The 23,108-nt window shown below is 35.0% G+C and overlaps 1 long non-coding RNA gene across 1 annotated transcript; it reads right to left on the minus strand.

Annotated features, from left to right (window-relative positions):
- Window positions 1-1,754: 1,754 nt before the first annotated feature.
- Window positions 1,755-23,094, minus strand: LOC144288331 (uncharacterized). The gene is made up of 3 exons (XR_013356284.1): window positions 23,046-23,094; window positions 12,486-12,568; window positions 1,755-1,869 (listed from the first exon to the last, which is right to left on the minus strand). It is a non-coding gene; the product is annotated as an uncharacterized LOC144288331 (long non-coding RNA).
- Window positions 23,095-23,108: the final 14 nt, after the last annotated feature.

Raw genomic sequence — 23,108 nt, forward strand, 5'->3', positions numbered from 1 at the left:
TGAAAGTCGCATGATGCTGCGTAGACCATGAATTTGGGTTGCATTTATTGTGTTCAGTTGATCTGTCCAGTGGTGATGTCAAAGAAAACATCTGGCTATTTAGAGAACTAATTGGAAGACATTAAAATTACACAATTTCTGTTGATGAGGCACAACTGCTGGGATTGGACTGTGCCAGGGGAGTAAGGTGACATCCCATGTATTAGCCTCATCTGGAAGTGGAGCGGAAGGGAAGAGTTGGGAGAAGAGTGGGAAAAGAGAATAAGAAAGGTGGAATAGATGTGTCAATAATGAATAGAATGTGGGAAGGTCATGCTGTTGCTGGTTATTAATCTTACTGAGCACTGTTTTAAGTGCTCTTACTCCTTACTCATAAAGAATGGGGCAAGAATTTGGGCTTACACAGTGAAATCCAAGGCTTGAGGTATTTATTATAATGCTCCTTTCTGGTTTCTGAGATAAATGCTAGGTGTTACACATGTATGATGTCATTTAACTCTTGTAACTGCATTTCAATTTTATTACCATTATATAGATGAGTAAATTAAAATGATACAGCCCTCAAGGATTTAACAGATTTGGTAACTTGCCCAATCTGTTGCAACTACATATTTTCAAAGCCAACAATAACGTTTCAAAGGTTTATCAAAGCTATGTCCTTATACTACTACTAGCAGGGTATTTGAAAGACTTCTATTTTAGATAATTGATTTGGTGGAATTCTGGACTCCAGAACCCTGGTATGGAAATCAGCCCAACTCCTATGTCCTAGAACATAGTTGAGTTCAACTCTGGCAACTTTTTTTGACTGTTAAATCTTTTACCATTGCCTACTGCCTGTGTCTAGATTATTAGGAAATTGAGAAGCAAAATAAAACAAAAGACCAAGAGCAAATAGCTTTTAGGTAGGCCCAAACTACTTAAAAATTTTAGTTTAGTCACTGAGTAACCAACACAAATATTGGAGATTTAAAAATGTTTTTCTTTGCACTTTATTTCAGTAATAGCAGATTATTTTATTACCTGTCTCCAAACATTTAGAACATCGTCTTACCTCTTTTAGTTGTAATTCTTGGTTGATTCTATCTAGGAAACACAACAGATCATATTCATTTGCTTCTTTAACCATGTTGTGAATAGTAAACTGATTTTACTGTATTTTAACCTTACAGTATCGATCAACAATAAAAAGACCGCATAAAGGACCGCAGTTACCTGAACAGAATGAATGTCCATAAATCCCAGGTGTTTCACATCAGCATACATATGGCATTAGATACTTCTGAAGCAGTATACACATTGGAAACCACTTTAATTTACATGCCATAATGCCATATATATTTTTTCTAACTATCTCCAGAAGTGTTCAGGCAATAGATGTGCCCCTATAAAAACCACTAAAGGTGAAATATTAACAGGGAAGATGGTAATTATGGAATGAAATACTTAAGTAAACACTGAGAACATTATGTACCCATTTAAGCATTTGGATAACACCTTTGACTGTGTACCTATGGTAGCTGCTTTATGGGGATGTTAGATTAGTACAAACAGTTGGGTAATTGGGAAAATATAACTTTGGCTTTGAACCAAAACTAGTTTCAATATTCCCTGTTAATCTTTAAAGTTTTTATTATTTTCTAATCTCAATAGATGTGTAATGTTTCCATTATGTTTTGTATATTACTTCAATGATTAAAACATTAATAGAGGAATTTCTTTGTATTATATGTTGAGTAAAAAGACAATGATGTGTTTAACTACATGAGTTCTGGAGTCAAAATGTCAATGAATCCTGGAACCACAAGGTAAGCGATGTGTCATCTTAGACGATTTGCTTTACCACAATGCCTCAGTTCATGGCCCAATCTGTAGGATGAAATAATATCAGTAGTTACTTAAAGGACTTTGTGAGGATTATATCATTATCTGTAAAATATATATTGCCTACTTAATACACGTAAACTTTAATATTAATAATAAAAATGAATTCTACTTTTCTGAACAATGAGGAACAAAGAAGTGGGCCGAATTTGAGCATTAGATATTATAAAAATATCTTCAACTTTTCAATTACACTTCTAAGAAATACATTAAACATGATTGAAAAGCACATGAAATTAATGTAATAAACAGAGGGAGAAGGCACAGATAGAACAGGAACAGAGTGCCTTGACAGTAGGGTGTTGCAAGAACGTTTCTCTCTCAATTTTTGGATCATGAGAAAATATTGTCAATCTGTGAATTGCCCTACATTGGGAAGGCTATGCTAATCCTGAGTGAGTGATAGGATCATGTTTTGTAACTACTGATTGGGAACGACTAATTGGATTATGACAAAATAGGCCAAGTTCAAAACATGGATATCATGAAGATTTTCAGAGGACATCGAGCATGTTCAGGGTGGTATGGCTGTAGACCATGTAGATTTTCAAAATGGCTTACAAGACATATTAAAAACAAAAGAAAATATTTGCAGAACACTTGAGACTAGAAAAGGTATCTTCAGCTAAAGTAATGTCTGCAGTTGCTATTAAATTGTTTGGGCACCAGTGAAAACAGTGTTTTTATTTTATTAAGGAAAACAGATGAAATCAAGGGAAGATTTATATAAAACAGAAGGAGAATCCATGTATCTTTAAGCCTTTAAATCTTTAATGCTGTATGTTATCAGTGTAGTCTGTTTTCCTGTTAGTTTTGACGTTATAATTAAAAAAGGATATAAATTGGTATGCTATTGACTCTCAGATCTAAAGTTTACTACTTACTGCTACTGCATCTATTTAATTTCAGTCAATTAACGTTTTAATCTTCAGTTTCTCTCTCAATCTTTCCCCACTAGAGCGCCTTCTCCCCCCCGGCACCTCCCAGTTTATCCTCCCCAGTAGGTAGTGGACAGTCATAGGCTTGGGCTCCAGGTAATGAGGGTTGAATATAGACTGCTCTACTTCCTACTTTAATAATCTTGGCTATATTATGTGATTTTTGGTAACTATTTTTTCAATTTTAAATGGAGCTAATGGTAGACCTTTGTAGGATTATTAGGTTTAAATGACTAAATTCATGTACAAGGTATCAACGTGTGCCTATAACAGAATGAAATGCTCGATATGTGTTATTTTTTTGCCACACCTATCCTCTGAGGCCCACCAAAAAGTGTTTTCATTTTGATCCAGAGGTTTATATGGAGACCTACAGTTCATTGAACTGAGAAGACTGAATTAGCTCTTTTGGGGGAGCAATATGCTTTCCCCTTGTTTGGTGATCGACTTTCCTAGCAGTCCTTGACACAGAGTAAGCCATGAATAGCACTGGCAGTTATTATTAACTCGGGTCCTATGTCCACATGGTGCTGAAATTTGAGTAAATTTTTTTTTCCTGCAAGCTATGTTGCCTACATATTTGTTAATATTTTTTCTTTTCTGTATCCTGTTTATAGGTCAGGAAAATTTCTGTGATCATTTCTTTGTTCTGCATTGCCACAATGCTTACATACTCATTTTAGGAATTTGCTATATTTTTTACTTTTAGACTTGTAAGCTTCTGAAGGGGAGGGCCAACTATTTTAGGTACATTTTATTTTTGTAGCACTTGAGAGAGAGAGAGTTGAGTAAAAAATTGGAGTTCAATAAAGATGGACTATATGCATAAACATAGACCAAAATACATTTTGTTAAAATAAATTCTCCCTGGTAACATTTTAAATATTTTAATTTACATAGGAAGATACTTGTTTGAATTTTTAATTTTTAATCAATACTGTTTCTTTTCACTATTAAGGAAGAGCAATAGTTGGCTATAAAAATTAAAGGTAATAACAGATTTCGTGGTATATACATGAAATCAATTACACAAGGAGATATTTTTTGGTCTTTTAGTATCCTTATATCTTAATTATTTTCTTACATATCTTACATATCTTTATAACGTATCTTATATATCAATGCCTAGGATCATTAAAGCAATTAATGGAAAATTGGAAAAAACTCATGATAAATTCTGGAGTTATTAGTAATGTCCCAGTGGCGTCTGGGTGGCTCAGTTGGTTAAGTGTCTGACTATTGATTTCAGCTCAGGTTGTGATCACAGGGTCCTGGCATAGAGCCCCACGTGGGGCTTGGCACCAGGCATAGAGCCTGCCTCAGATTATGTCTCCTCTTGCCCTCCCCACTTTTTATTTTTTGAAGAGAAACATACCAGTGCTGGTTTCTTAGTTTTGATTAAGGAATCTGGCAATGTAATATGATAATATTAGTAGAAACTGAAGTGTGTCATGAAGGGTATACAGGAGCTTTCTATACTATTTTGGCAACTTTTCTATGAATCTAAAATTATTCCCAAAGTTTACTTAAAAAAATGAGCAAGGAAATAACCAATTATTTACAAATGTGTTGTTAACTGAAAGTGAACAACTAGAAACAAGCTAACTGTTTAAAAAGAAGAAAAAAATTGTTTAATTTCCAGTGGCATACAATGAAGTCATTAAAAACTTTCACTATAAAAGCAGCTAGATGAAAATGTTTCTTATAGTATGTTAAGTAGAAAAAAAAGATGTAATCAAGTATGTGTGTGGTCTGATTACAACCATAAAAAATGTTAACGAAAGCAAGTATATAGAAGTGGCCAAGCTGGGACAATGAGATTCAGACTCATTCTTACTTACTTTTTTTAAATCACAGTTTAAAATATTTCTATAGATTTTACTATGCATAACCCTGGAAAGTGAAAGAGAAGCTTTAAATAATAGACTTTATTTACCAGAGATGTGAATTAAGCCATTTTAAAGGAAACAATATATTGGAGAATAACTTCCCAAATTTTAATGAAAACAGTTTTTATCAAACCGTTTTTGATAAATTTGATAATTTGAGGGGGGTGGGAAAAATGGGTGAAGGTAGTCTAGAGGCACAAAATTCCAGGTATAAAATAAGACTTGAGTAGTTCTTAAAGGTTCTCATCACAAGAAAAAAATTTTACTTATGTAGTGATTGATGTTTTGTTGTGGAGAGAATTCCACAGTGTATACAGATATCAAATTGCTATATTATATATCTGAAATGTATATAATATTGATGTTCACTTATATCTCAAATCATTGTAACAGATGTTTTATCTTAAGCATATACTTTATTCATCCAATACCTTATTCATTAGTCTTGGATACTGGATTCATTTGATTTTTCTTCCCAATTGCAGATATGATCAGTTTCTAAAAATCACCTCATACAAAATTGCCTAATTTTTAGTTAAACTGAATACTCTGAAAGCCTATTGAAAACTTAGTATCTGAACACATTCACCTAGAAGAAGTAGGGCCAGAAGTAATTTGTGAGAATTTAAAGTACCACTGTGACTGAAGAAACCAAAGGCCAGATTGCTGCCAACAAAGGGTAATCAAGTAAAAAAGACAATGTAGTTTTGGAAATGACCTTGAAAGAACATTGATGGCTTTACTTTGTCTTTGAGCTTATGTATTCTGGCCTTATTTTAATATCACTTGAGTCCATCTGAAGCCTGACTTCTCTCTTTATACACTCAGACCCCATGAAAGGAGATATCTCAAAATACTACCCCAAGTTTAACTTCTTACTCTGGGATTGCATTATTTGATTAATTTCATTTAAAATGAAGAAATAAGTAAAAATATAAAGTAGAAAGATTATAACAGGTTGTTGATAACATTCTGTGTATAGATAAACACTGTATAATTTATCATTATTTTAAAAATTCTTTAGCCTACCTGAAACTTAAATTTACTTCAAAATAAAAACAATGTAATTGAGAATTACTTTTCAGTAGCAAAACTTGTTCACAGCTTTAAGGATCCTAGTTGAAAATATTTCCATAGTAAAAGGAGGATCCATTTATAATGTATGCATAAGTATGAGGACATTTTTGTCTGAAAGAGACCTTGGAATACTTTAAGTTCTTGAGGCTGAAGGAAGATACACATTTAGAAGAAAATATAGAATTCAGTGGACACTTTCTACCACCAAACCATAGGCAAGACCTGTCCTTGGAATCATGGTGATGATTCTTCCTTGGAAATATTCCATCCTTAAAAATGGAATGAGATATATTGAACTCTCTATCAGTGCTTGGATAGAAGTTGGATGTGATTCAGAAAATGGAAATCATTCCAGAATCTCCTCTCAACCCTTTCAATGGAGACAATCTTTGATCGAAACTCACCACTTAAAAAGGGTGTGTGTGAAGGGATCCTTGGAAGATTTTCAACTTTTGATGAGATAGCTCCTTGGATGATTTTCAAGACCTGGAGGGGTCCATAATGAAGAATCATGCTGCTTCCATTAGTGTATTTTTCCTCTGCATGTTTGCAGACATAGCTGAGAATCTGTCCAATTTCTTCTTTGGCTAAGGTAGTCTTTATTTTAATAGAAAGGCTAGTCGACTTGGCACATTTGCAAATGAGAAGAGCAAATGAAAGCAAGTAACATTTAGATAATTCTCATAGCCAATGGGAGGTAACTTGTGTTTGCAACAGCTGCACTTTTTTTTCCACAGTAATTTACCAAACAGAGTAATATATTTGGAGAAAGATGAAAAAAATTATGTTTTGTAGCTATTAATCACCATGTGATCTTATGGTTCATGTTGTGAAAGAAATTTAGTTGGATATTTGTGTTTTAAATAGAAGAATTATGCCTACGTATGGTTCATACAACTTATACATTACTTTTCTAAATTCTGCAGTATATTTAATTACTGATTGGTTGATGTGAGAGATATTAGTCATGGGAGTTTTACCAATAATCATTGATTGGCTCTGAACTTAAAAACCAGAAGTCTCCATGTATCTTAGTATTGGATTTCATTTTCCCTTGAACTTACACGTAGTATTAAAACATGTACCAAGTATATTTAGTTTAAATTATTTCAATAGTTACAGCACTATTTTACTTAGCATGATATGATAAATTTGTTTTACCTATGTTTATAGTGAGGATTATTTATTTTTCATTAACAATAGTAACATAAAAGAGAAAGGTGTAAGTTAAAAAATGCACAAATGAAGAAAGTCACATTTAAGGCTATTTTTGATTGGTGATGATGCGAAATTACAGTGCTCATTAGTATTCTGTGACCCCCACAGAAGTATCCAAGAGACTTTAATTTACTTTTTTATAAACGCTTAAATAAAAAATTTTTTTTTAATTTTTTTTATTTATTTATGATAGTCACAGAGAGAGAGAGAGAGAGAGAGAGAGAGAGAGAGAGAGAGACAGGCAGAGGGAGAAGCAGGCTCCATGCACTGGGAGCCCGATGTGGGACTCGATCCCGGGTCTCCGGGATCATGCCCTGGGCCAAAGGCAGGCGCCAAACCGCTGCGCCACCCAGGGATCCCCTTAAATAAAAATTTAAGAAGTGTCTTATTAACAATGATTAGGAAATATACGTTAATGATCTCTTAAAATAATTTAGAGAAAATAGTTCTTTTTCACATCTAGTGAAATTTAATAGACTTTCAACTGGCATAACTTGACTCATAATAGAAGCAAATACAAATATGACCAGTGCAAATTTTAAGATGAAATTGTTTTCAGGTCTAATTTAAACAATTATCTCTGAAATTGGTATTATCCTCCAAGTGTCCATTATTACCCAAGATCAAAACATTGAGTTTCAGCAGCATGATCAGAATTAATACCCATTACATATGGATGATTTACTGTGATATCAATGAAAGACTGCTTTGTTAGGTGTTAAGAAGTCCTAAAATCAAGGGAGACAGGAATCTAATATACAGAGGCTCCTAATTTCCATTCTTTTAGGGAATATCTGTCTTATATTCTAGTCCAAGCCAGAGTATATGAATATTCTTCTTTAATACTACAGTTGGTGAGTATCCTTGAATGAGTGGGTAAGTTCTGTGCAGCATGTTCAATAATGACTGTTGATAAAATCCTGCTTACTAGGGAGGACCGTTCCAGTGAAACTTTTATTCCAAATTTCAGATGAGTCTCTATAGCTTTCAAGAAGGGGGAAAAATACCTTCAAAGTCATAAAGGCAGAAAGAATCTTTTGAGTTCTATTTAACAAAAATTATATACTGGCTTCCACAACATGGTTTGGGTATTTAGGTAAGCCATTCAGTCAAAAAATGAAATGGGCCATAATAGCATTTTTGCTGCTTAAAATTTCATTGTCATGGCTCCTGTCCTAGTTTTCCCAGAGGAATGTGAATTCTTATATGAAAAGCCAAGAGCCAAAAACAACCAAACAAAACCACAAAAGAACCCCCATACAAAACACAATCTCACCAAAAACCCAGCAACAAAATTGTTTTGTGGCTTTAGAACTTACTGTTTTAAGTGATCTGGCTCTGAGGTGGAGTTGAAACAGAATATTCCTTTAGCCAGTGGCACAGACGGACATTTCTGGATGAAATTCTGCCCCCTTGTAGTGGAACGTGATGTACATTTTGATTCCCTGGCATGCCTACACTAACACCCATCTGTTAAGATGGCATCATTCCTATTAAAAAAAATAATGTTTTGCCAGGTTCCAGAAGTCCTAGGTGTCTGGCATATGTATACATTTCTAAAGGTATTTTCCAGAATTAAAAAAAAAAAATCAAGTGAGTTTAGCTTATGGTGTGTTCCCCTAGAGTATAGTTTCATTGGTGGACCATTATAGGCAGTTCTATCACTAATATGTAGTTTTAAGTCTAAATATCTTTGTTTGACATTGAGAAATTTGCATGTTGAAAATAATTCACTGAAAATGAACAAACATTAACTCATTTATATACAAACCTCATTACAGTTGCTCACTTTCACAAATACCTATATTTGTTATTCATGTTATTTTTTTTATCACTTCAATCAAGTATTCCGTAAGATGGTATGTGAGAAAGTGGAACATCTAAGAGGACTGTTGTGACCAATTTTAAGATGGAAATCCCTACCTCATAAACTTGACTAGGATAGAGTTGATTGTCTGAGGTGAAAAAGCCCAGAAAGAGTTCAAGTTAAAGACAAATGATGGAAATCCTATGGAGCCCTGGAGCCCACAGGGGATGTCTGGATAATCTGGTTACTGAAGAGAGGACATCCCATTGTTGCTTATTGACAAGATTCTGGGTGGCAGCTCCTTTCCCTCATATTTCCTGGTGTTTTACTTTTGTAAATGTAGTTTCTTGCAAATGAGAGTGTCTGCAGGCAGATGTCCATTCTGCAGTTGTTTTGATTTGTAAAATGAAGCAGTATTAGACAAAGAAAAAAGCTGGGATATGGAAAATTTGGAGAGTAAGTTCCTTCTTGAACTTCATTGCTTAAGTAGATTAAATCAAGTAATTAAACATAGTAGACACCTATAATTTTGGTATATGTTTTGTAAGATGTAGCATTTTGAGTTATAGCACCAGAATCATTTATGTAATGTCTTTAAAACAAATGGTTATATACTAAAAACACAAACACCTATTGCATAAACATGTATTCAAAATAATAGATATCCAATCTACTTGGAGGGCATCAAAAAATTCATATATTCTATATGTTCATTTATATATTTGTATATTTCATCTTTGACCACATTTTTTTTTTCTTTGACCACATTTAAATTAAATTCTTGATCACTTTCTAACTTTGTATGCTGGTTCTTATATTAAGAAATTTAGAATTAAGATATACTAGAAGCTGCAAATAATGTCCTGTAATTGTGAAACCATAGTGTACAAAGATCATCATCATAATTACATTAAATCATGTTTACTTAGTAGTGTAAAAGTGGATGAGATATTCAGGTTAAAATAATAAGGGATTTTTAGTATAGTTCCTTGGAAAAGATAGGTAATTACGCTTAGAAATTCGTTATTAAGAAAGTTGAGAAGTTAATTGAAAAATTTAAAAAAGACTTCAAATTCTGTAGGCTTAGTAAAGGAAGTGTCAGGAGAATAATTGGGCTGCTGTACCATTTAAATTTCCCTTATTTTGGGACAGACTAAAAACCTAATGCCTTTGGAAATGTTCTTTTTCTACTGTTAATTACATATGGCACTGGATAAAGAGCATTCAAACAACAGTGAAAGAAACTACTGTGAGTCTAAGAAAGCCATGCAGTCTTTGCATGATAGATATAAACTCGGAAATTTTCTTCCCTGTAAAATCATGTAAGGTAAACTTCACAATTGATTTGGCTGTGGAAAAAGAAAAGAAGAAAAAAAAACACTTTACAAACTTAAATTTACAAGTAGTAATTAGACAGTCATTATCTGGGCAAATAGACTTTAATTGTGGGATGAAAAAGGATGAAACAAGTTGGGGACCTAGAAAAGAAATTTGAAATTGGCATTCTGACAGCCACCTGGTGGAAGATGGTAGGTAGCCAGAAAGGTATCCTAGGTAGCGAGGACAAACTAAAAGAAAGGTTTTTGTTGTTGTTTTTTAAGATTTTGTTTATTTGAGAAGGCTTGAGCAAGAGAAGGAACAAGAGGAGGGAAGGAGCAAGAGGAAGAGGAGGGGGAGGGAGAAGCAGATTCCCCCTTGACCAGGGACCCCAGTGTGGGGCTCAATCCTGGGACTCTGGGATCATGACCCAAGCTGAAGGCAGATTCTTAACTGACTGAGCCACCCAGGTGCCCACTAAAAGAAAGTTTTTATTGAGAGTGTAAGTCTTGTCAGCCCAAGACTGTAGACTTAGACAGAATATTAAAATTTGTGAAGGTGGACTCTTCAATAGGAAAAATAGTAGAAATACCATGAATTATTAAATAAATGCTCTACGACTTAAATTTTCTTTTGAATCATTAAAATATGCAATGACTTCATTGGGGATAAAGTTAATGAAAACAGTAAAGGTAAGTCACTAACTGTTTTGTTTTGTTTTAGATTCAGGGAGTCAAGTAGATAAAATGAAAGTAAACGTAATTGTGATTTATTTCTGTCAGGATCATAGGATTTCTTTTTTTTTGCTGTAAATTCTCTAAAATAAAGACTAAAACAAAATATACTAAAATCTTAGTAACTGTTAATTATGGATGAAGTGTCTATGAAACATTTTCTCTGTGGGACATTTTTTAGTTCTTCTGGTTATATTTTCTAAATGCCCAACAATTTGCAAATGCTACTTTTATATGAGAGGGGAAATCTACTTTTAAAATTTAAAAGGTGGGAGTCTTTTTTTTTTTTTAAAGACTTTATTCATGAGAGACACAGAGGGGCAGAAACATAAGCAGAGGGAGAAGCAGGCTCCTTGAAGGGAGCCTGATGTGGAAATCATTCCAGGACCCCAGAATCATGTCCTGAGCAGATGCTCAACAACTGAGCAGCTCAGGCGTCCCAAAAGGTAGGAGTCTTTATCATAATGTATTTGGGGTTTTCCCCAGTAGTATAATATTCTTACCCGATATCATTGCCTTTGAGATAAAGGAAAGAAATCCCTCAGGCAAAGGGAAATAAGAAAAGCCATTTTATCACAATGAATTTTATAATAAGAGTTACAAATAAAATAAAGCACACTAATGGAGGACGTGAGTCTGCATGTCATGCTTATCTTGGATAGGAACCAAAGAGTCAGTGTTAGAGAAGTTCAGAGAAAGTAAGAAAACTGATTTGCCAATGAAATAATTTTGGCTGAAATTATGAAAGGAAAGGACAATAATTTGTAGACAATAATTTAACATGCCTTGGCTATAGCAATATGTATGGCATTATAAAAGCTCTCTTTTTAAATGAAAAAGTAAATATTTTGATTACAAAAGTTATATGTACATGTGTATATTTATGTATATATGCATGTATAGTAGGGATTTGGAAAGAATAATAAAAACATACGGAAATTTTCTGTTGATTCTCCATCCATAAATAACCGCTAGTAAGATTTTAGTCCAGACTCTTCTAGTCTTTGCTTTTTTAGTATACATTTTTTAGAAAAATAAGTATAAATTACTGTGTTTTCACTCACATATTTTCCTTGTCATCTGATATTCTAATAACAGTCTAAATCTTAAGGATGCCAATTATTTCTGAGTCCAGTGGTAGTAGTACTCTAAATATCCTCAGTGCCTTGTACCTTTGTTATTTTTCACCTTTAATGTTGTTATGTTTAGGTTCTATGAAGGTAGTGTCACCAGCATCTATATTTTGTTACAAAATAGCGACATTTCTATTTATTTGTGATTAAGAAGCATAGAAATGAAAAAAAATTACTGTTTCAAATCCCTGGGTAATATTAAAAACATTCGTGGTTAATGAAAGCTTTTTTTTCTTTTTCATTTTACTTGGTAAATTTGCATAGCTAATGAAAGACCTACTGCTTACAACACAACTCCCTATACTCTAGGTACTTCTACAAATATCTTTGGGGCTGTTTATGTTGAATATTATTTATAATTTATGGATGCTTTTTTTTCCTCTCTTTCTTCCTCTCTCTAGCCAACATTTACACTGCAGGCACTGTTCAAATACCCTGAATACCCAATAAATGGTGTTGTGCAACAATTTATTAGAAAAGAACCAAACCTGCTGGGGAGATGACAGATGTTTTATTCGAGTTGCTTCCTTCAAACAGGAATATTAGGTACAAGGTTCCTTCCAGGGAGTCTCTGTGGACAGTCAAGGTTTTTATCTTTTGAGTTACTTTGATAACACCAAAAAGATATTGCAGAAACAAAAACAATAATTTCTATGCTATAAATTTGGTATCTTTTTCATCAATAGCCTAGAAAAATAATTATGCTTTTTAAGTTTTGAAATTTATAAAGTGTTTGAAAATTGCACATACGAAAAAAATCTATAAAAGTTTAATGTAGAGAGGTCATTGCTTTCAGTTTATAATTACAAAATACTTTATTTAGGGATCATTCATTACTGTAACATTTTAAAAAGTCAAGTTTATGGCATGACACATAAAAATGAGAGTCTCTTAAGCTAATTTTTCTATTTGTAGTCTATAATTACTATGAACCAAAATATACAAATCTACATTAAAAAAAATTAAGACTTAAGTGAGGGCAAAGTAGCCTTTATATTGAGAGGAAAAGGCTTTTTAAATTTACTGATTCCCAACCTAAAGAGCCTTTAGCAGATGGAGGGATAATGAATAAACAGTATCTCTCTTTATCTCATAGCATTTGTTGCTGTTGTTGTTGTTGTTAGAAGGTATACATATTGTAGTCCTTGGAACTTTTCCATCCTTTAAAAATAACAAATAATATTTTCATTAGCATATTCGACTTTTTAAATGTAAAAATGTTCATCATTATAAAAAAGGTCTTTTTCCAAAAGGAATCCTTATTCTAAAACTTAAGATACAATGAGGTGGCTATAGCTGTTTAAGCTGGCTCAGCCAGTTGCGGCAGACACCACTTTGGTCGCAACTTATTGTAGCCCTGCTCTTTGACTAGAGCAGAAAACAAATTAAGAGGTTTTAATCAAGATGGAAAAGTTTTTCTTCCAAATCCACACAGCTGGTCTGAATAATTTATTCACTCTTTATTTAAACAATCTGCTTTCATTTTTTTCTCATGTATTGTTTCCATTCTAAAAAGTACAATGCCCTATCTCCAGGTTGGAAAAATATGAACCTTAATTCCTTAGTAGATGCAAGTGTGACATAAAATGAATATGCATTTGTATGTAACAAATGAGAGGGAATTAAAGGTTATTAAGTTTAAGAGTAAAATTTAACATCCATTGAGAGCCTCAACACTACCATACTGTTCAGGCCACCCATGCAGTAAAAGGACTGAATGCTTGTTTTATTTGTAAATCAGCTGAAGGCTGTATATTTTTACTTATTGAGGTGCTTTGATAGGTGATAAGCAAAAACAAGATGACCCAAAGCTATGGACATAAATGCTTTACTTTGAGTTTGTCCAGGGGAAAAAAAATCTATAACTATTTCCATGACCAGGTACCATGTTGAATATAGCTCCCTCATCCATCTGTTGATTTTAAGTACCTGTTAGAATGGAGGTATAGTCTATGACAGTCTATCTACTCAAGTGACTTGTTTGCCTCCCTCACTATTATTTCAAGTGGATAATTTATTCTTCACTTTCCATCTGAAAACATTGATGAAGAGTTGAACAAAGAGGAGCAATGAGGCTGCTTTTTAATGATTTGGGGCTCTTTCAATATGTACAATGTGGGGCAAAATGCAATTAGATTTTTTCTTCTAAGACTGGTAAGCTGGCTTGGAGTCACCTGTCTGTCCAAAGCACTATTATCCTTGCAGATATAAGTGTTGAGACTTCCGTGGTGGTGATTGTGTAGGCTGTCGCCAGTGTGGATGAAGACATTTTGGCATCCACTGTTATCTTGCTCCCCCTAGTGACAGCCCCCCAACCCCACCCCCACCCCTCCAAGTTTATTTTATTTTATTTTTTTTAAGATTTTATTTATTTATTCATGAGAGAGACAGAGAGAGAGAGAGAGAGGCAGAGACACAGGCAGAGGGATAAGCAGGCTCCATGCAGGGAGCCTGATGTGGGACTCGATCCCGGGGCTCCAGGATCACACCCTGGGCCGAAGGCAGGCGCCAAACCACTGAGCCACCCAGGGATCCCCCCCTCCAAGTTTATAATGCGGCAGTAGAATGCATTAGGTACACAGTGTAACCAAGAGGTAATGTAGGACGGTAATGGGAAAGAGCCCAGAGTTTGAATCAGGTCATTTTGGTTTGAATCTGGGATCCAGAACTTCTTAGTTGTGGGATCTTGGGCAAGTTAGTTACCTTCCCTAAGCCTCCATTGCCTCTTTAATGGAAGAAAAAAAGGTTAATAAGAGTGTCCAGAACAGAATTCAGTGAAATAAAGATGTATTGCCTGATCTTTTTTTTTTTTTTTTTTTTTTTTTAAGATTTTTTATTTATTCATGAGAGACAGGGAGAGAGAGAGGCAGAGACACAGGCAGAAGGAGAAGCAGGCTCCACGCAGGGATCCCGATGTGGGACTTGATCTGGAGATTCCAGAATCAAGCCCTGGGCGGAAGGCAGGCGCTAAACTGCTGAGCCACCCAGGGATCCCCTATTGCCTGATCTTGTACCTGCTATAGAAGAAGCCCTTAATCTTACTTTACCAAGATATATATATATATATATATATATTTTTTTTTTTTTTTTTTTTTTTTACCAAGATATATTTTGGACAAATCAACCTCAGAACTTACAAGGACTCTCCTATAGAACTCCACGAGTGGTTTTCCCAGTTTGAGATTCAAACTTAGCCTGTTCCAGATTAATGTACCTATATATATATAAAATTATAATATGCACATACACACAAACACAATTTCTTTTTGTCTCTTGCTGTGGATTTGCATACATACACTATCCATACACATACGTAAATGTAATGTGTGTGTGTGTGTGTGCCTATTAGTATTTCTTGACTGCCAGAGGAAATTGTGTGACTTCACAGTACTTGGCTTTATGAGATTGTTAAAGGAACCACAGGAATAATACTGAGGGAAGGAGAGAGGAGGAAGAAAAAGACTGGTGGGAAGTCAACTTGCCATATAATCACGACATTGGTGGTGCAGCAATGAAATAAGTATATGTAGCTTGTTGTTCTGTCTTCTTCCTGGAAAATGGTACTTTTCCTGTAAGAACTTGAATACCACCTAGGAAAATATTCTTCCCCCGTCTCCCTTGTTAGCACACTCCCTAGTTGCACATAGAGAGGTACAATAGTTCAGTGAAACAAAGAGTGACTTCACATTGCCAGCACTCAGTTGTTTGTGTTCACCTGTGACATTTACAAGTGAAGACATACAGAGCCTTCTTTTGTTTCCTGGATAATCGCTCAGGTGTTAAAGAAGAAGTTGATTCAATTTTAAATGGCATGATTTTCTCAAGCCTTGGGAAAGGAACTGATGGATTTTTTTTCTTTTTCCATAGTTCAAATATACACACTGCAAAGTCGTGTCTAACTGTTTAATTTTACAAGACTGAAAATATTGGATTTAAAGCTTAGGTTTTAGTTTAGGTTTATTCTTGGTGTCCAACCCTGTCTAAACTTTCACAGGCAAATCGGAAATGAAACACAATTGAAACTAAACTGAGCTTTCTCTGCCTGCAGAGGGGTCTTAATATTTCACTTTGTGTTTTCAGACTGAATCTAATGAAAACGTGATTTTATACAGATTCCTTGTGTCAATTATTCCCTGTATCCCTTCTAAACTGATCTGTGCATTCAACGTGAAGCTTCATTAAGGATCAAGCCAAGTAGTCTTTAAAAAGTACAGGGTTTTGGTGATAGACAGATGGTGGCTTTCATGATGTCAGGAAGTGTCAGATATTATGGTTGGCTGTGGAATGGTGGCTACTATCCAAACAGATTGGGAAACAGACAGAAAGAGCAAGAACACCATTTGTTTTATTTAGATACATTGTGAACAGAAGGAAGCAAGACAGAGCATACTTTTACACATCTTTTTTCCACTCCTTGTGAAAACAGTTTAGGATTTGTTATGTTATATTAGCCCTTTCATTATGCAAAAACATGTGAAAGCCAGAGATGCTGGTGAAAGAATTTGTCTCATTGTGATTTTCTATGAAGTTTGTTTATTTTTATTCTTACGGAATGTGGTTTTTAAAAACATTTCTTCTCATTGGAAGTATCAAATGCTTACAAGTGAGATGAGGCCCTTTAGCAGTGCTGTACTGTTATGAGAGTAGGAAGATAGTATTGACTTTGTGACCCAGATGAGCGACTCTCAGAAAATATTCTCAAAAATCTCAATTCCTAAACTGAAGGTGGTTTTCTGTGAAGGACTGTGCCTCTGTTTCTGAAAGGATTTAATTTAGATTGGCAGCCAGAGGGCAGTGTGAGCTCCAGACATATATGTAGGGTCCAGTTACAGGATTAAAGTTTTCATCCAGCCCTTGACCTAGGTATCAAGGCACCATGATATATTGTTGGGGGTCTTCTTAATCTTCATAAAACAGGAAATATAAATTTTCTGGAATATTGAACAGAAAAATGCATTTAAACTGTTTTTTTTTTCTGCTTTTTACTTATATTCATTTATTATTTTTAATCTATCATAATCTTTTACTCCATCCCTTGTAAGGTAACCAGAGTTCTGGCATTTTTGATGGATTAGAGATCCAGTGCTACAATCTGCTTTACAGTTGTCCCCCAATCATGGTAAATGTGTTGGAAATATGATTCCTAATGTAACCCCTCATATATTTGAATATAATGGACCATATTAGAATCCTAAGTGACTAAGGAAGGATACAACATTATCCAGAGAAACTGATAGTTTTGGGTTATACCAAATCACAGGAGTTTTCCGACAAACCATTGTAGACCAATGGTTTTCACACTGTGCTTCATAAAGCTGGGAAATTTCAAGAGGTGCTTTAGGGGTTAGGGTGGAGAGTAAGTGCGGTCAGGGCTGCAGCCTGTTATCTCCACTTAATCTAAACAGCTGGGTAAATGAAGAGTCTTTCCAGCCTAGGGACAAACAGAGGCTGGAATTTTGGCTTAAGAAATGAACATTTCTTTAATAGAGACATGTAAGGCTTTGGCTAGGGCTGAGAGTTGGGTATAACAGCTTTTTAATTGCTCCTTAAGTTCATACTGGGGTCTGATTCCAGAGAAGGATATCGGATAACTATGATAACTATGATAAGGTAATTATAACTATAAGGTAGTTATAACTAACTTATAACTAAGCCTAACTTGCTCCCCACTTCCCTCTTCCTCTTGCACCACCATGATTTGAGCCCTGACATTACCAAAATCAGGCTTTAAAGAGACAGGAGATCCTGAAAATAAGAAATTTCTGCTACCTTCCCAGGATCACTCTTTCTACTCTGCCTCAAAACAAAACAAAACAGCCAAAAAAAAACAAACAAACAAACAAACAAAACAAAACAAAACAAAAAAAACCATGAAAAACATTTGAGACAACAAAAAATATCTAAAGCAGTAGAGGGATCTCTTTTGGAAATGAACTAATCCACATCCACAGCAGCAAGAGACATGCTGTGATTTCTGTACTCTTTACTGGGGACTTTTGCAATCACAATATACATGCTGAAAATAGTCAATCATTGTTAGTCACCTGTTCATTAAAAAGCAAAACAAAGCCCTTAAATACTTTGTTGAGACAAGCACACACATTAATGAGAGAAAATATTGAGATACCTATTTGGTGGAAAGCCCAACTTTAGATTGTTGGTAGGGACTGGAATAGACAGAAAGGAAGGTAAAACAGGTAATATAGAGCTAAGGGTTTATGCTAAGGGATGACTTAAGAGTTAAAGAATGAATCTCTTATAATTTCTACAAAATTTTGGTTTATGCAATAAATTTTATTGCCTTAAATAAAATTAATTCTTATTCTATCTTGGGGAGGATCTGAACCACTTGACAGGTTAAAATTATGTTTCTCTAGAGCATGATTTTAATATCAGTAGAGGTTAGGACTCATCAACTGTTGAAAGAATTGTTGTAAGGAGGAAGGTAACATTAGAATATTTGCTGAAGCCCTTAATTTATACCATGGAATTAAAATATCTGGGCGTCATCTTAAATCTCACTTGGACTTTCAAAGGTATGGTACACACTGAATCTATATTAAGATGTGAGCTATCAGAAGAGAAAGCTTTGGTATTTATTGCTCAAATGTCATTTCATTAAGTTCCACACAACTACGTGGAGTGTTATTTGTAAAATAAGATGCCACTGCTTAGCAAATCAACTTCTTATTCGGAAAGAAGATGAGGCTTTGTTTCAATGTAATTTTCTATGAAATATTTTAAAGAATATAATTTGTTTAAAAAATCCCTCTCATGAGAAATATTGAATGCTTGAAACAGAGTGAACTCATTCTGCAAAAAATCAGGTGTTTTCCTCCTGATATTGACAGTAAGAAGAATAAAAATAAAACCACCTTTATATATAGTGGACAAATTTCTTGCCCAATTTGGTTGGTGTTAGATTGACAGGCTAAACTCAGAGCTATAAACTTCTGATCCAGTATAATTTTAAGATTACATGGCTAGGTCTATATTACCACCCAAACTTTGATATATTTGGGCAGAGTAACTGGTTTAAATCAACCTTTTAAAACACACGGTCTAGAATTATACTTAACTCTTGTTGGATATTTCCAAATCCTACATGCTCACTTGGTAATGGCATAAAAAGTGATCAGTTGGATACTTCATACATATATAGTGTATTTGTTTTATTTTTATGACACCAACTTCTTCTTAAAGTCCATATGATTTCAACCACAGAAGTTATGCCTCTTTGGAAAGAAAGGGAGAATGACAGATGCTGATTGTTTCATTTCTGGATCCTGTAATCTCTGATAGGGAAAGCTTAGCCATGGTAAATTGGGAAGAAAAAAAAAAGCCTAAAATGCCTTCATACTGAGGTAATATCCAGAAATGACCTGTTAACTCTCACAAGGAAATAAAGAATATCCATTTACAGTCTTCCCATTCAAAATAGCCTAAATTGACATTTTAACACCTTATGGCTTATTTCCATTTTTTGGTAGAAGAACTTTAGTTATATACATTTTTAAAATCCCATTTTATATCACTATTTTAACAGTTAATATCCTTAAATAGTGGGATTAGTGCTGAATTTACTGCTCTTCATTGTAGTTTCTCCAATATTCATTTTCCCATGATTTTATCTATCTTTTGCAGTCAGAAGAACATATTATATATAATGAAAAGTCAACCTGCAGCATTTTTCTAGGTAGATTTAAGTTTCTGAAAGTGAGGAAACATGGAACTATTTCAGACAGATTCTGTAGGAAGATGAGGGGAATGAACTTCAAGCTGTAACTGGCTTCTGAGTTCAAGGGATGTCAATAGGACCCCTATTCCTTGTCTGCCTTTGGATTGGTTCCCTTCTCAGGCTTTATGGAGGAAAGTTACATGGTTTAGCCTCACAGAATCACCAGATCAATTCAACAGAAGGATCTATTTCTCAAGTAACTCCAAATCCTATGGTTCATTTTTATTGATACTGACTAGATTTGAGGTGGGTGCCCACCCTGAATCCATCATTTTAGGCAGAAAGAGAATAGTCTGATTTCATGCTTATTCCATGCATTCACTCCCTGGATCCTAGGAATTAAATCTGAAGAACATGGCTGAGAATGGAATGAACAGTTTACCCAAATCAAAGTTAAGGTAGCTTTATGGTAAGAGGAGGCATAGACGCTGGGAATAAAATAAATTTCACTGGAGCTTTTATGACCACACATTCTCCTTAATGTTTTCCTGCCTCATCTACTGACTGATTTGTTTCTTTGTGTGCTTTCTGTCACTTCCCATCACCCAAATAGTTTCAAATACTTCGCTGATTCCTCATCTCATCTCTCTTCTTGTCGGCTCTCACTGTATCCCTTAGGCAATTTGATCTGCTTTGAATGTTTTTATCAGCATAACCATATGCTGATACTTAGTAAGTCTTTATTTCTGTCCCCGCTTTCTCTCCTTTGAGCAAGGCCTTCATGTCTAGATATCTAACAGACGTCTGCTTGCATGTCTCCTCAGCCTTCACTAGTCTTCTAGTGAAAGTCTTATGCAGCCTTGTGAATCTGATTTTCCTTTTTTAACTTAGAGAATGCCACCTCCTCTCCTGTTCTTAAACATTCAGTCAATTTTCAGTCTTGTCCTTATTCCTTGACAATATCATTGTGCTTCTATTTTTCCTGCCACTATCATCCCTTGCCTGCATTGCAGGAGTGGTTTTCCATTGAACTCCACCAAGGCTGAGCTCCACTCTAATCCTCCCTTTTCTCTTGCTAAGGTAACTTTTCTGAAATAGGATAATGTCATTTTTTCACTCAAATCCCACAAATGTTTTTTCCCCATTGCATTTGGGATAAGATCTATTAATGTTGCTTATGAGGGATTTTATGCTCTAGCCTCCCCTTTGTTGTCTAGCCTCATCTCTCATCACCCAGGCCCTGAATTATTGGGTCATAACAACTCGCACTGGCTTGAATGGGTGGTTTTTTCTTGAATTTTCTTCAGGCATTTGGAGGTATTGTCATCCCTACATGGGAGATCAACATTTTATCTAATTATTTTCTTTGTCAATGACAAGTCACCTTTTTTTTTTAATTTATTTTTTATTGGTGCTCAATTTACTAACATACAGAATAACCCCCAGTGCCCGTCACCCATTCACTCCCACCCCCCGCCCTCCTCCCCTTCTACCACCCCTAGTTCGTTTCCCAGAGTTAGCAGTCTTTATGTTCTGTCTCCCTTTCTGATATTTCCCACACATTTCTTCTCCCTTCCCTTATATTCCCTTTCACTATTATTTATATTCCCCAAATGAATGAGAACATATAATGTTTGTCCTTCTCCGACTGACTTACTTCACTCAGCATAATACCCTCCAGTTCCATCCATGTTGAAGCAAATGGTGGGTATTTGTCGTTTCTAATGGCTGAGGAATATTCCATTGTATACATAAACCACATCTTCTTTATCCATTCATCTTTCGTTGGACACCGAGGCTCCTTCCACAGTTTGGCTATCGTGGCCATTGCTGCTATAAACATTGGGGTGCAGGTGTCCTGGCGTTTCACTGCATCTGTATCTTTGGGGTAAATCCCCAACAGTGCAATTGCTGGGTCGTAGGGCAGGTATATTTTTAACTCTTTGAGGAACCTCCACACAGTTTTCCAGAGTGGCTGCACCAGTTCACATTCCCACCAACAGTGTAAGAGGGTTCCCTTTTCTCCGCATCCCCTCCAACATTTGTTGTTTCCTGCACAAGTCACCTTTTTGCTTGTTCTAAAACTGAGATATATGCCTCTCCTACCCATTCTAGAGTTTTATACTCTGGTTTGAAATTCCTTACTGGACTTTCTTGCCCAGTAGACTAAATAACTTTTGAGGATAGGGACTGTGTTTTAATCACAGTAGTATTTCTAGCCCCTAAGACAGTGCCTGGTGCTAAGCTGTCTCCCAAAATAATGTTTATTGAGTGTGTGAGAACAGTTGTTACCTCATGTTACAAAGAACCCTCATACCCACAGGGAAGTTGTGGCTTCTACAATCACTGCCTTAATGTAAAAGTGGTAGTAGGCAAGTATTTTAGCTTTATAGTCAGGTGGTTAGATTTATCTACAGGTTTTTGGGACAAAGTCAATCAGAGTGGTCTTGCTGGAGACGATCATGTTCCTTTATCTTCGGGAGTTTATTGGCATCAAATGAGATAGTTATCTCTTTCTCTCTCTCCCTCTCTCTCTCTCTTTTGAAGTGCCTATATAACATCTCAATAATGACAGATTGATTAGGTTTCATCTCTGAAGAGAGTTGATAGCCTACCTTGAGGGCAGGAATCATTACCTTTAGTTGATCATTAATCCCCATGAAATATCCTTCCCCCCTCAACAGTAATTGCTCTTATAAATTGAAAAGTGGAAATATATTTATGCAAGCCTGAGAATTTCTGTTTTCTGCCATTTAAGTTGTATGTACAAGGTATTTCTAGAGACTTAATGTTCTGTACTTAGGCTTCTCAGATTGCTTAATACAGGTTTCCACACTCAGCTTATATAGTGGATAAGATTTTCTCCATCACTTCTAACCCAATGATCAAAGCAACAATCAAAACCCATTTCATGTGAATGCTATTCTGAAGAACATTTGTACATTTTCCAACAGCCAATCTGCCTTATTACAACATAAGTCAGTTGATACTTCCGGTTGCCTGTTTATATCATAAGGTTTTCTTGTAAGAGGATTCTTTACTTTTACAGAGGCAAAGCTATATTAAGTGAGAAAGAAAGGGGGAAAAATAATCTCATTGGATACTAAACATTTGCTTCCTAGTGAAGGGTGTTTATGTTTTAAGGCCATTGTTTTTATTTGTTATGAAGACTAAAGGTGATTTATTTCTATGAGTATATATAGTGAAATTGACAGATAGATGTTTGAGACCATCCCATAATGAATAACTTAAATTATTAGGGTTTCTCTAGATGTGTTACTAGGTTTTCTTCTGTGTAATGGCAAAAAACTTGATGCTATATATTTTAACTTAGGTTTGTGGCTGATTAGACTCTCCTATCTGATCTCACCTGTAGTAGTAGCAAACATTGGTGTTATAGCTGGCCACATTTTGTGCTCTGCAAGAGAAAACA

Source organism: Canis aureus, chromosome 18, assembly GCF_053574225.1.
Source record: "Canis aureus isolate CA01 chromosome 18, VMU_Caureus_v.1.0, whole genome shotgun sequence".
Classification (NCBI taxonomy): domain Eukaryota; kingdom Metazoa; phylum Chordata; class Mammalia; order Carnivora; family Canidae; genus Canis; species Canis aureus.